Source organism: Nannobrachium achirus (assembly GCF_963921795.1).
Source record: "Nannobrachium achirus genome assembly, chromosome: 17".
NCBI lineage: Eukaryota > Metazoa > Chordata > Actinopteri > Myctophiformes > Myctophidae > Nannobrachium > Nannobrachium achirus.
The window spans coordinates 55303193-55318943 of record NC_137824.1 but is presented as its reverse complement, the minus strand read 5'-3'; the positions used below and the strand labels follow the sequence as shown (position 1 = coordinate 55318943).

Genomic DNA, 15751 nt, shown 5'->3' with positions numbered 1-15751 from the left:
CGTGTTCCGGCGTGCGTGCGGGATCGGGAGTTTGAGACGCGGGCGGGCGGCGCCGACGCGTTTTCGGGGTTTGTGTCTCGGCGTCGGTCCCGGTTCGGGGTGGGGTATCGGTCGGGGGTTGGGATGAACCCACTCGGCGGCGCCGTGGGGCGAACGGCGGCCCTCACGCGTTTTGGGAGATTATGTCCCGGCGTCGTTCCGGGTTCGAGGTCGAGGGGGGACTTGGGGGGAAGGGGGAGGGGGTGAGGGGAGAATGAGGCCACTCAGCAGCGGCGCGCCACAGCGGACTGTGCCGCCGGCAGTTTTCCGCTAGTAGCATCATCGTGGCCTGTGGGGAAAGGGGAAGTGAAAGTGGAGGGGGGGGGGCTATTTACAGGTAGGTCCGGTCCGTTTTTAAAGGGGCATTTTTTTTTATATATATATTTTTTTTATTTTTTACATTTTTTATATATATTTTTTATTTTTTTATATATATTTTTTATTTTTTTATGTTTTTATATATTTTTTATTTATTTTTTAATATATATATATATTTTTTTTAATATATATATATATATATTTTTTTTTTTGGGGGGGGGGGGGGGGGGTTGTGTTTAGTCTAACTGGACCCGGGATTGGGAGGGCTTGTCTCTGCGTTGAGCCGGTAATATTTGTCGAATTTATTATAAATTATTGTCACTGTAAAACAGGTTGGGAATATTTTTAGAGTTACTTAGGTACATCATGAACAAGGTGATATAGTTGTTTTATGGTAACAAACCTTCCTAATTTTTATCTGATTTTATACTATTTGCTGTATAGCTAATGGATTATGGTAATATTTGTCGAATTTATTATAAATTATTGGCACTGTAAAACAGGTTGGGAATATTTTTAGAGGTACTTAGGTACATCATGAACAAGGTGATATAGTTGTTTTATGGTAACAAACCTTCCTAATTTTTATCTGATTTTATACTATTTGCTGTATAGCTAATGGATTATGGTAATATTTGTCGAATTTATTATAAATTATTGGCACTGTAAAACAGGTTGGGAATATTTTTAGAGGTACTTAGGTACATCATGAACAAGGTGACAAAGTTGTTTTATGGTAACAAACTTCTTAATTTTTATCTGATTTTATACTATTTGCTGTATAGCGAATGGATTATGGTAATATTTGTCGAATTTATTATAAATTATTGTCACTGTAAAACAGGTTGGGAATATTTTTAGAGTTACTTAGGTACATCATGAACAAGGTGATATAGTTGTTTTATGGTAACAAACCTTCCAAATTTTTATCTGATTTTATACTATTTGCTGTATAGCTAATGGATTATGGTAATATTTGTCGAATTTATTATAAATTATTGTCACTGTAAAACAGGTTGGGAATATTTTTAGAGGTACTTAGGTCCATCATGAACAAGGTGACATAGTTGTTTTATGGTAACAAACTTCTTAATTTTAATCTGATTTTATACTATTTGCTGTATAGCGAATGGATGGTATTATTTGTAGAATTTATTATAAATTATTGGCACTGTAAAACAGGTTGGGAATATTTTTAGAGGTACTTAGGTACCTCATGAACAAGGTGATATAGTTGTTTTATGGTAACAAACCTTCTTAATTTTTATCTGATTTTATACTATTTGCTGTATAGCGAATGGATTATGGTAATATTTGTCGAATTTATTATAAATTATTGTCACTGTAAAACAGGTTGGGAATATTTTTAGAGGTACTTAGGTACATCATGAACAAGGTGACATAGTTGTTTTATGGTAACAAACTTCTTAATTTTTATCTGATTTTATACTATTTGCTGTATAGCGAATGGATGGTATTATTTGTCGAATTTATTATAAATTATTGGCACTGTAAAACAGGTTGGGAATATTTTTAGAGGTACTTAGGTACATCATGAACAAGGTGATATAGTTGTTTTATGGTAACGCACTTCTTAATTTTTATCTGATTTTATACTATTTGCTGTATAGCGAATGGATTATGGTAATATTTGTCAAATTTATTATAAATTATTGTCACTGTAAAACAGGTTGGGAATATTTTTAGAGATACTTAGGTACATCATGAACAAGGTGACAAAGTTGTTTTATGGTAACAAACTTCTTAATTTTTATCTGATTTTATACTATTTGCTGTATAGCGAATGGATTATGGTAATATTTGTCGAATTTATTATAAATTATTGTCACTGTAAAACAGGTTGGGAATATTTTTAGAGGTACTTAGGTACATCATGAACAAGGTGACATAGTTGTTTTATGGTAACAAACTTCTTAATTTTTATCTGATTTTATACTATTTGCTGTATAGCGAATGGATGGTATTATTTGTCGAATTTATTATAAATTATTGGCACTGTAAAACAGGTTGGGAATATTTTTAGAGGTACTTAGGTACATCATGAACAAGGTGATATAGTTGTTTTATGGTAACAAACTTCTTAATTTTTATCTGATTTTATACTATTTGCTGTATAGCGAATGGATTATGGTAATATTTGTCGAATTTATTATAAATTATTGTCACTGTAAAACAGGTTGGGAATATTTTTAGAGTTACTTAGGTACATCATGAGCAAGGTGATATAGTTGTTTTATGGTAACAAACCTTCCTAATTTTTATCTGATTTTATACTATTTGCTGTATAGCTAATGGATTATGTTAATATTTGTCGAATTTATTATAAATTATTGGCACTGTAAAACAGGTTGGGAATATTTTTAGAGGTACTTAGGTACATCATGAACAAGGTGACATTGTTGTTTTATGGTAACAAACTTCTTAATTTTTATTTGATTTTATACTATTTGCTGTATAGCGAATGGATGGTATTATTTGTAGAATTTATTATAAATTATTGGCACTGTAAAACAGGTTGGGAATATTTTTAGAGATACTTAGGTACATCATGAACAAGGTGACAAAGTTGTTTTATGGTAACAAACTTCTTAATTTTTATCTGATTTTATACTATTTGCTGTATAGCGAATAGATTATGGTAATATTTGTCGAATTTATTATAAATTATTGTCACTGTAAAACAGGTTGGGAATATTTTTAGAGGTACTTAGGTACATCATGAACAAGGTGACATAGTTGTTTTATGGTAACAAACTTCTTAATTTTTATCTGATTTTATACTATTTGCTGTATAGCGAATGGATGGTATTATTTGTCGAATTTATTAAAAATTATTGGCACTGTAAAACAGGTTGGGAATTTTTTTAGAGGTACTTAGGTACATCATGAACAAGGTGATATAGTTGATTTATGGTAACAAACCTTAATTTTTATCTGATTTTATACTATTTGCTGTATAGCGAATGGATTATGGTAATATTTGACGAATTTATTAAAAATTATTGGCACTGTAAAACAGGTTGGGAATTTTTTTAGAGGTACTTAGGTCCATCATGAACAAGGTTATATAGTTGATTTATGGTAACAAACCTTCTTAATTTGTATCTGATTTTATACTATTTGCTGTATAGCGAATGGATTATGGTAATATTTGACGAATTTATTAAAAAATATTGGCACTGTAAAACAGGTTGGGAATTTTTTTAGAGGTACTTAGGTACATCATGAACAAGGTGATATAGTTGATTTATGGTAACAAACCTTCTTAATTTTTATCTGATTGTATACTATTTGCTGTATAGCGAATGGATTATGGTAATATTTGTCGAATTTATTAAAAATTATTGGCACTGTAAAACAGGTTGGGAATTTTTTTAGAGGTACTTAGGTACATCATGAACAAGGTGATATAGTTGATTTATGGTAACAAACCTTCTTAATTTTTATCTGATTTTATACTATTTGCTGTATAGCGAATGGATTATGGTAATATTTGACGAATTTATTAAAAATTATTGGCACTGTAAAACAGGTTGGGAATTTTTTTAGAGGTACTTAGGTCCATCATGAACAAGGTTATATAGTTGATTTGTGGTAACAAACCTTCTTAATTTGTATCTGATTTTATACTATTTGCTGTATAGCGAATGGATTATGGTAATATTTGACGAATTTATTAAAAAATATTGGCACTGTAAAACAGGTTGGGAATTTTTTTAGAGGTACTTGGGTACATCATGAACAAGGTGATATAGTTGATTTATGGTAACAAACCTTCTTAATTTTTATCTGATTTTATACTATTTGCTGTATAGCGAATGGATTATGGTAATATTTGACGAATTTATTAAAAATTATTGGCACTGTAAAACAGGTTGGGAATTTTTTTAGAGGTACTTAGGTACACCATGAACAAGGTGACATAGTTGTTTTATGGTAACAAACTTCTTAATTTTTATCTGATTTTATACTATTTGCTGTATAGCGAATGGATTATGGTAATATTTGACGAATTTATTAAAAATTATTGGCACTGTAAAACAGGTTGGGAATTTTTTTAGAGGTACTTAGGTACATCAAGAACAAGGTGATATAGTTGTTTTATGGTAACAAACCTTCCTAATTTTTATCTGATTTTATACTATTTGCTGTATAGCGAATGGATTATGGTAATATTTGTCGAATTTATTATAAATTATTGGCACTGTAAAACAGGTTGGGATTTTTTTTAGAGGTACTTAGGTACATCATGAACAAGGTGATAGAGTAGTTTTATGGTAACAAACCTTCCTAATTTTTATCTGATTTTATACTATTTGCTGTATAGCGAATGGATTATGGTAATATTTGACGAATTTATTAAAAATTATTGGCACTGTAAAACAGGTTGGGATTTTTTTTAGAGTTACTTAGGTACATCATGAACAAGGTGATATAGTTGTTTTATGGTAACAAACCTTCCTAATTTTTATCTGATTTTATACTATTTGCTGTATAGCGAATGGATTATGGTAATATTTGTCGAATTTATTAAAAATTATTGGCACTGTAAAACAGGTTGGGAATTTTTTTAGAGTTACTTAGGTACATCATGAACAAGGTGATATAGTTGTTTTATGGTAACAAACCTTCCTAATTTTTATCTGATTTTATACTATTTGCTGTATAGCGAATGGATTATGGTAATATTTGTCGAATTTATTATAAATTATTCGCACTGTAAAACAGGTTGGGACTTTTTTAGAGGTACTTAGGTACACCATGAACAAGGTGACATAGTTGTTTTATGGTAACAAATTTCTTAATTTTTATCTGATTTTATACTATTTGCGGTATAGCGAATGGATTATGGTAATATTTGTCGAATTTATTATAAATTATTGTCACTGTAAAACAGGTTGGGAATATTTTTAGAGGTACTTAGGTACATCATGAACAAGGTGACATAGTTGTTTTATGGTAACAAACCTTCCTAATTTTTATCTGATTTTATACTATTTGCTGTATAGCTAATGGATTATGGTAATATTTGTCGAATTTATTATAAATTATTGGCACTGTAAAACAGGTTGGGATTTTTTTTAGAGGTACTTAGGTACATCATGAACAAGGTGATATAGTTGTTTTATGGTAACAAACCTTCCTAATTTTTATCTGATTTTATACTATTTGCTGTATAGCGAATGGATTATGGTAATATTTGTCGAATTTATTATAAATTATTCGCACTGTAAAACAGGTTGGGAATTTTTTTAGAGTTACTTAGGTACATCATGAACAAGGTGATATAGTTGTTTTATGGTAACAAACCTTCCTAATTTTTATCTGATTTTATACTATTTGCTGTATAGCGAATGGATTATGGTAATATTTGTCGAATTTATTAAAAATTATTGGCACTGTAAAACAGGTTGGGATTTTTTTTTAGAGTTACTTAGGTACATCATGAACAAGGTGATATAGTTGTTTTATGGTAACAAACCTTCCTAATTTTTATCTGATTTTATACTATTTGCTGTATAGCGAATGGATTATGGTAATATTTGTCGAATTTATTATAAATTATTCGCACTGTAAAACAGGTTGGGACTTTTTTTAGAGTTACTTAGGTACATCATGAACAAGGTGATATAGTTGTTTTATGGTAACAAACCTTCCTAATTTTTATCTGATTTTATACTATTTGCTGTATAGCGAATGGATTATGGTAATATTTGACGAATTTATTAAAAATTATTGGCACTGTAAAACAGGTTGGGAATTTTTTTAGAGGTACTTAGGTACATCATGAACAAGGTGATATAGTTGTTTTATGGTAACAAACCTTCTTAATTTTTATCTGATTTTATACTATTTGCTGTATAGCGAATGGATTATGGTAATATTTGTCGAATTTATTATAAATTATTCGCACTGTAAAACAGGTTGGGACTTTTTTTTAGAGTTACTTAGGTACATCATGAACAAGGTGATATAGTTGTTTTATGGTAACAAACCTTCCTAATCTTTATCTGATTTTATACTATTTGCTGTATAGCTAATGGATTATGGTAATATTTGTCGAATTTATTATAAATTATTGGCACTGTAAAACAGGTTGGGATTTTTTTTAGAGGTACTTAGGTACATCATGAACAAGGTGATATAGTAGTTTTATGGTAACAAACCTTCCTAATTTTTATCTGATTTTATACTATTTGCTGTATAGCGAATGGATTATGGTAATATTTGACGAATTTATTAAAAATTATTGGCACTGTAAAACAGGTTGGGAATTTTTTTAGAGGTACTTAGGTACATCATGAACAAGGTGATATAGTTGATTTATGGTAACAAACCTTCTTAATTTTTATCTGATTTTATACTATTTGCTGTATAGCGAATGGATTATGGTAATATTTGACGAATTTATTAAAAATTATTGGCACTGTAAAACAGGTTGGGAATTTTTTTAGAGGTACTTAGGTACACCATGAACAAGGTGACATAGTTGTTTTATGGTAACAAACTTCTTAATTTTTATCTGATTTTATACTATTTGCTGTATAGCGAATGGATTATGGTAATATTTGACGAATTTATTAAAAATTATTGGCACTGTAAAACAGGTTGGGAATTTTTTTAGAGGTACTTAGGTACATCATGAACAAGGTGATATAGTTGTTTTATGGTAACAAACCTTCCTAATTTTTATCTGATTTTATACTATTTGCTGTATAGCGAATGGATTATGGTAATATTTGTCGAATTTATTATAAATTATTGGCACTGTAAAACAGGTTGGGATTTTTTTTAGAGGTACTTAGGTACATCATGAACAAGGTGATATAGTAGTTTTATGGTAACAAACCTTCCTAATTTTTATCTGATTTTATACTATTTGCTGTATAGCGAATGGATTATGGTAATATTTGACGAATTTATTAAAAATTATTGGCACTGTAAAACAGGTTGGGAATTTTTTTAGAGGTACTTAGGTACATCATGAACAAGGTGATATAGTTGATTTATGGTAACAAACCTTCTTAATTTTTATCTGATTTTATACTATTTGCTGTATAGCGAATGGATTATGGTAATATTTGACGAATTTATTAAAAATTATTGGCACTGTAAAACAGGTTGGGAATTTTTTTAGAGGTACTTAGGTACACCATGAACAAGGTGACATAGTTGTTTTATGGTAACAAACTTCTTAATTTTTATCTGATTTTATACTATTTGCTGTATAGCGAATGGATTATGGTAATATTTGACGAATTTATTAAAAATTATTGGCACTGTAAAACAGGTTGGGAATTTTTTTAGAGGTACTTAGGTCCATCATGAACAAGGTTATATAGTTGATTTATGGTAACAAACCTTCTTAATTTGTATCTGATTTTATACTATTTGCTGTATAGCGAATGGATTATGGTAATATTTGACGAATTTATTAAAAAATATTGGCACTGTAAAACAGGTTGGGAATTTTTTTAGAGGTACTTAGGTACATCATGAACAAGGTGATATAGTTGATTTATGGTAACAAACCTTCTTAATTTTTATCTGATTGTATACTATTTGCTGTATAGCGAATGGATTATGGTAATATTTGTCGAATTTATTATAAATTATTGGCACTGTAAAACAGGTTGGGAATTTTTTTAGAGGTACTTAGGTACACCATGAACAAGGTGACATAGTTGTTTTATGGTAACAAACTTCTTCATTTTTATCTGATTTTATACTATTTGCTGTATAGCGAATGGATTATGGTAATATTTGTCGAATTTATTATAAATTATTGTCACTGTAAAACAGGTTGGGAATATTTTTAGAGGTACTTAGGTACATCATGAACAAGGTGACATAGTTGTTTTATGGTAACAAACTTCTTAATTTTTATCTGATTTTATACTATTTGCTGTATAGCGAATGTATTATGGTAATATTTGTCGATTTTTGTGCGCTGCAGTGCCAGGGGCGCTGTCAATTTTCCTGGGTTCCATGGGTCCCCTGGAGGGGGTCTACGAAGTCAAAGTCCCGAATTTCTAAAAAAATAATTGTCCGATCGTAGTTAACATTGGAGGTCCAAAAATCAGAGCGGCGCGAGGGGGTCCCCGGAGCTCCAGGGGGTCCCTGGTTGGTCCCTCAGCCGAGGCCCCTCGGTCGGATGCGAGAAGGAGCGGCGTCGGCCCCTCGCCACCCGGTTCTCAGTCTCTATATCCCCAGGGGCGCTGGTATATCGCCAGGGGTCCCTGGAGGTGGTCCCCGGGTGAAGGGTCTGCCACTCTGGAGTCCGAGGTGGAGGCCCCTCGGTCGGATGCGAGTGGAGCTGCGAAGGCCCCACAAAAGCCAGACATTGTTATTCCAAGTCCCACTCAAGATATATGAGCTACAGACATCACTATACATCATATTCATTCAGTATATGAGCTACAGACATCACTATACATCATATTCATTCAGTATATGAGCTACAGACATCAGTACTCTATACATTATATTCATTCAGTATATGAGCTACAGACATCACTATACATCATATTCATTCAGTATATGAGCTACAGACATCACTACTCTATACATCATATTCATTCAGTATTTGAGCTACAGACATCACTACTCTATACATCATATTCATTCAGTATATGAGCTACAGACATCACTATACATCATATTCATTCAGTATATGAGCTACAGACATCACTACTCTATACATCATATTCATTCAGTATATGAGCTACAGACATCACTACTCTATACATCATATTCATTCAGTATATGAGCTACAGACATCACTACTCTATGCATCATATTCATTCAGTATATGAGCTACAGACATCACTACTCTATACATCATATTCATTCAGTATATGAGCTACAGACATCACTACATCATATTCATTCAGTATATGAGCTACAGACATCACTATACATCATATTCATTCAGTATATGAGCTACAGACATCACTACTCTATGCATCATATTCATTCAGTATATGAGCTACAGACATCACTACTCTATACATCATATTCATTCAGTATATGAGCTACAGAAATCACTACTATATACATCATATTCATTCAGTATATGAGCTACAGACATCACTATACATCATATTCATTCAGTATATGAGCTACAGACATCACTACATCATATTCATTCAGTATATGAGCTACAGACATCACTATACATCATATTCATTCAGTATATGAGCTACAGACATCACTACTCTATGCATCATATTCATTCAGTATATGAGCTACAGACATCACTACTCTATACATCATATTCATTCAGTATATGAGCTACAGAAATCACTACTATATACATCATATTCATTCAGTATATGAGCTACAGACATCACTATACATCATATTCATTCAGTATATGAGCTACAGACATCACTACTCTATACATCATATTCATTCAGTATTTGAGCTACAGACATCACTACTCTATACATCATATTCATTCAGTATATGAGCTACAGACATCACTATACATCATATTCATTCAGTATATGAGCTACAGACATCACTACTCTATACATCATATTCATTCAGTATATGAGCTACAGACATCACTACTCTATACATCATATTCATTCAGTATATGAGCTACAGACATCACTACTATATACATCATATTCATTCAGTATATGAGCTACAGACATCACTACTCTATACATCATATTCATTCAGTATATGAGCTACAGAAATCACTACTATATACATCATATTCATTCAGTATATGAGCTACAGACATCACTATACATCATATTCATTCAGTATATGAGCTACAGACATCACTACTCTATACATCATATTCATTCAGTATTTGAGCTACAGACATCACTACTCTATACATCATATTCATTCAGTATATGAGCTACAGACATCACTATACATCATATTCATTCAGTATATGAGCTACAGACATCACTACTCTATACATCATATTCATTCAGTATATGAGCTACAGACATCACTACTCTATACATCATATTCATTCAGTATATGAGCTACAGACATCACTACTATATACATCATATTCATTCAGTATATGAGCTACAGACATCAATACTCTAAGCATCATATTCATTCAGTATATGAGCTACAGACATCACTACTCTATGCATCATATTCATTCAGTATATGAGCTACATACATCACTATACATCATATTCATTCAGTATATGAGCTACAGAAATCACTACTATATACATCATATTCATTCAGTATATGAGCTACAGACATCACTATACATCATATTCATTCAGTATATGAGCTACAGACATCACTATACATCATATTCATTAAGTATATGAGCTACAGACATCACTACTCTATGCCATCATATTCATTCAGTATATGAGCTACAGACATCACTACTCTATGCATCATATTCATTCAGTATATGAGCTACAGACATCACTACTCTATACATCATATTCATTCAGTGTATGAGCTACAGACATCACTACTCTATGCATCATATTCATTCAGTATATGAGCTACAGACATCACTACTCTATAAATCATATTCATTCAGTATATGAGCTACAGACATCACTACTCTATACATCATATTCATTCAGTGTATGAGCTACAGACATCACTACTCTATACATCATATTCATTCAGTATATGAGCTACAGACATCACTACTCTAAACATCATATTCATTCAGTATATGAGCTACAGACATCACTACTCCATACATCATATTCATTCAGTGTATGAGCTACAGACATCACTATTCTATACATCATATTCATTCAGTATGAGCTACAGACATCACTACTATGCATCATATTCATTCAGTATATGAGCTACTGACATCACTACGTGGGGGGGGGGGTCTAATTTAAAGCATCTGTTGATTGAATAGTATGTAGTTCCATATTTTATACACCCTTGGTCTCGAAAGTCTAGAAATTCTAATTTACCAGCTAGCATGAACGCACCATCCCCTTGTCAAACCGTAAACAGCCGTGTAGAAGCGCACCATATTTTGAAGTGAGGATAGCGCGACCAGCTTTTCCTGAAGTGTGGATAGCGTGACCGCAGTCGTCGCACCGCCACCGTCTACTGTCTCTAGCGATAAAGACAAAAATATAGGTCACTGTTCAGCACTCCTCTCACAGCAACCAAAAAGACACACCCACAAACTCTTTATTTATATGCAGAGCAGCAGGAAAGCAAGCCAAGGCGGCAACCGCTCAAACACAACAGGTGGATATGCAGATAGAATAACAGTAAACAATGGGCCGACAAAATCCGCGGTTTACACGAGAGATGCCAACATTCTGTGATCTGTGATGACAGAACGCATTCCTTCTCCTCGGTTACTGAAGGGTAAAAAGCGTTGCTTCCTTCCTGAGCTGTGAGTCGAGTCGGCTGACTGGCTGGAGGCTGCTGGAGGATCTAAACACGCCGTCGCCGATCGTAAGTAAATAATGCATTTTTATCCCTTCTACTGCAAGCGTTTGAAATGTCATTTCCACAGACCACGTGTAGACCACCAGATCGCTGCCAGACAGTGTTTAGGAGCAGAATGCTCGCCCTGACGCACTGAAGTACCTGGAATGCTCGCTCACAAATTTACATCATAGGTTCATTGGTTGTATTAAATCTGCATACATAACAATTATCCTTGTATGAATTGATACTTTTAGTTGACTTTGTAGCAGTGAACTGCAATGTGTCCTGTACTTTTCCTATGCAAACTTCTAATAAAGTATTCATTAAAATCCTCTGTACTTGAGGATTGGAGCTGGACAGGGTACGATCACCACATTCTCCAATCCTTTCATACCGTGTATGTGCGTTTGTGCGTCTATCTACACGCACTGTTGTTGTCACTGCGATCACCCGTAAATGGAACGTGTGTGTGTGTGTGTGTGTGTGTGTGTGTGTGTGTGTGTGTGTCGTTCTGTGGAATGTCCTACCAACAGACATACAAAAGTGTGACTTCTTGTTCTTACCCCCTCCTTCAAAACGACCATTACAAGAGCACCTGTCAGTAATAACTGGTCCCTGTATAAAGTCTAAGCTTAAAGGGATGGTTCACCCCAAAAATAACTTTTCTCTCTTGATTACTCACCCCATGGATACTTGAATTCATGGATATCTTTTAGGTTTTTGTCATATACCTAAGCCAATCATTTGATGACCAGCAGTGGTTCCCTATGGAGACACAAAGAGCCTACTTTGTTCCCTATGGAGACTCAAAAGAGTCTCCTCAGATTATTGGCTTAGGTTAGGGGGAGAAAAGTCATTTTGGGGGTGAACTATCCCTTTAACATCAGAAATAAGACCCCCACCCCCACCCTAACAATTTACTGTACATATGCATTGCTTTTATTGCTGTAGTGTTGATTGTCTTTTATATTATTGTATGTCTTTTGTAATGCATCTGAGAGAGAGAGAGACATACAGACAGACAGACGGTTACATTGGATAATTGGGATACAGATTGCTTATTGATTGATTGAATGCTTTATTAGTGAGAAATGTAAACAGCACAAGGTACAGTCAGACATTGGAACTAAAGGATTAGCAGATAACGTACTTCTATTATTCATTATTACTAATTACTAATTCATTATTAAATGGTGTGAATTGATTTTAAAATGTTTTTAATCTTGTTGATGCAGATGCTGTCATAGCTGCTGCTGCCTGGCTGAATGGAACTGTTCATTAAAGAAACCTGGGTAAGACTCACAAACTGATTATGAATGTATGCCGTTTCTGCCATACCATTTCTCAACTAGAAATACTGTTCCTACGAAACAGTGTGGGCTCGCTCGTGACTATATTCTGCAGCGTGCTAACTGTCGCGTGAAGCTCAACCAATACTCCAGCTAACACCACTCCCAGATTTTTTTCCACCAATTGCGCCTCATTGGCTAACGGAACACGATATGCGGCGGAAATAATAATGAAACCATGGTGTTTTCGCCTTTGAACTGTCTGTGGCGGAACTCACTATATAAATAATGAGGATAACATTATTCTCGCCTTTCAGGCGAGCCCACAATTAACCTCGTAAAGACAATTTAACATTTGAGGTATTTTGTTCAAAATGGGCCACTCCTACAAACTAAGCCAATCGGGATTGAATCTAAAAAATCTGAAAGAACTGTTTCGTTTAATGACTATATATGCTGTGTACCAATTTGCGTGATGTTTGTACAAAATCTGTAGGAGTAATATAAAAATCAAAACCAGTTTGAAGTGAGCAGTGAACCCCCCTCTCCGTGGGGACTAAAAGTGAGTGTGAGTGTGTGCGCTTTACAGCGCCACTGGTCACCCAGCGGTATTGCAGCTCATGCTACGCTACAGACATGCAAAGTTACATATATAGTTACCTACACACGCAGTGATGTATAGGAGATGGTGTGCCACCGCTCAAATAATATGGTTTGCAAAGATCGGCCTCCTGGTGGCGCTATAACAGGCCCATGTGAAACATTTGGGGCAGTGGTTCTGCACTGCCATGATCCAGGAAGTGTGTGTGGTGTGTGCACACTGCACAGTCTCACGTCGATCTGGCCAGCGGTGCCGGAGATTAGCTGTCCACAGACGGACACGCGACCGGACGGACCAGAGTGCCAAACAGTCTTCGTCCTGGCGGAGACAATAAACAAAACACTCCTAAGGCGCCGTACAGACATTTGCGTGAAACATCTTCTCCGTATCGTCTGAGAATGGCCACTTGGGGCGCCGTACTAGTGCATTTTCAATGGAAGGTTGTTTGGTGTTTTGACGTTGCCGTGTCTCTTGGCCAAAAGACAGGCTGCGGTTGAGCTTGAGACACGGCAACGACAAAAAACCAAACAATCTTCCATTGACAATGCATTAGTATGGCGCTCCCAGTGGCCATTCTCAGACGATACAGAGAAGATGTTTCACGCAGCTGTGTGAGTCCAGCCTAAGTGGTTTTGCTCATGGCAAAACAAAACAGGCCAGGACTGTCTGTTTGCTGTTCTGATCTAATATTTTAAGAAATGTCCATGTAATGATCTCCCAGCAGCCCAACAACACCACAGTGAAGATATAAGTGTGAACGTGATCTCATGCATGTGATTGCTGCTGTAACGACAACAACGTGGCTTCAGAAAGCCTCCAGTCAACATCATCATCACTATGGTGAACACATGGAAAACAAAGTACTCCAATGTTTTACTTAAGTGAAAGTATCAATACTGCAATGTAGAAATACTCTGTTACAACTTACAACTAAGTGAAAGTCAGAATTTCTAAATGTACTTAAAGTACCAAAAGTAAAAGTACTCATTATGCAGACACATCCCATTTCAAGTTTTCAAATGCATTGAAATCTCTTGAAATAATAGTGCTGAAGTGGTTAATGTATGTTTTGTAATAATAATCAAAATTTACAAAGTAATTAGTAACTACCGTATTTTCCGGACTATAAGGCGCACTTAAAAGCCTTTAATTTTCTCAAAAAACTACAGTGCGCCTTATAGTCCAGTGCGCCTTATATATGGATCATTCATTGACATTGACATTCCCTTTAGCACAGCTCCATCTGTTGGATGCATAACGCAACGGTAGTGTCTATTATGTGCGCCTTATAGTCAGGTGCGCCTTATAGTCCAGAAAATACTGTAGTTTTCATATAAATGTAGTGGAGTAAAAGTACAATATTTGGATCCAAGATGTAATGGAGTTAGAAGCAAAATTATAGAAAATTGGATATACTCATTAAAAAAAAAACCTCAGTACTGTAATGAAGTAAACTCTAGTCAACGTCACTATGGTGAAGCAGCTCATAACCCCACCTGGCAGCATTCCTCACTGACGCGACCGCGTATTTCCCGGTGAAGCTGAGCGCAACGGTGGGGGCGTGGGAGTGAGGGGAACACACACCACTGACTATTGCCCATGATGGAGAGGAGGTTTGTGTATTGTATTGAGAGGCACTCTTGCCGATTTCGTAAGAGACTCGTCGCCAATTGCACGATGTTTAAAAGTTATTTGGGGCCATGATGATAAACCCTTCTTCCCATTATTAGACTAAGGATTTATATTAGTCTGTGTTATTTTTTACAACCACAATTATTCACGTGTGGCAAGATCGCGGTTCCACTAGTTTTACTAGTAGGCTAGTGTAGGCCTAGAAGCCTTAATTTAATGTTTTCCATTTAATGATTTCCTTTATCCTCGTCTAATCTTGCGCTAATGCACACAACTGTTTTCACCAGGTTTTAAGGCCTAGTAGGCTTTTCAGAAGTTAATTTAACGTTTTCCCTTTAATGATTTCCTTTATCGTTATCTTGCGCTAATGCACACAACTGTTTTCGCCAGGTTTACGGTCTTATTTTAGTTGTTTCTCATAAGCTCGCGACCCTCCTTG

General features: G+C 34.7%; 1 protein-coding gene across 3 annotated transcripts in view; it reads left to right on the top strand.

The window, feature by feature from the left end:
• Positions 1-11679: 11679 nt before the first annotated feature.
• Positions 11680-15751, top strand: part of arhgef37 (Rho guanine nucleotide exchange factor (GEF) 37) — a 139245-nt gene continuing 135173 nt past the window's right edge. For all 3 annotated transcript variants that reach the window (XM_080746229.1, XM_080746228.1, XM_080746227.1), the window contains exons 1-2: positions 11680-11814; positions 13026-13082. The gene's annotated coding sequence lies outside the window, so the exon portion shown is untranslated. The remainder of the gene's footprint in view (positions 11815-13025; positions 13083-15751) is intronic.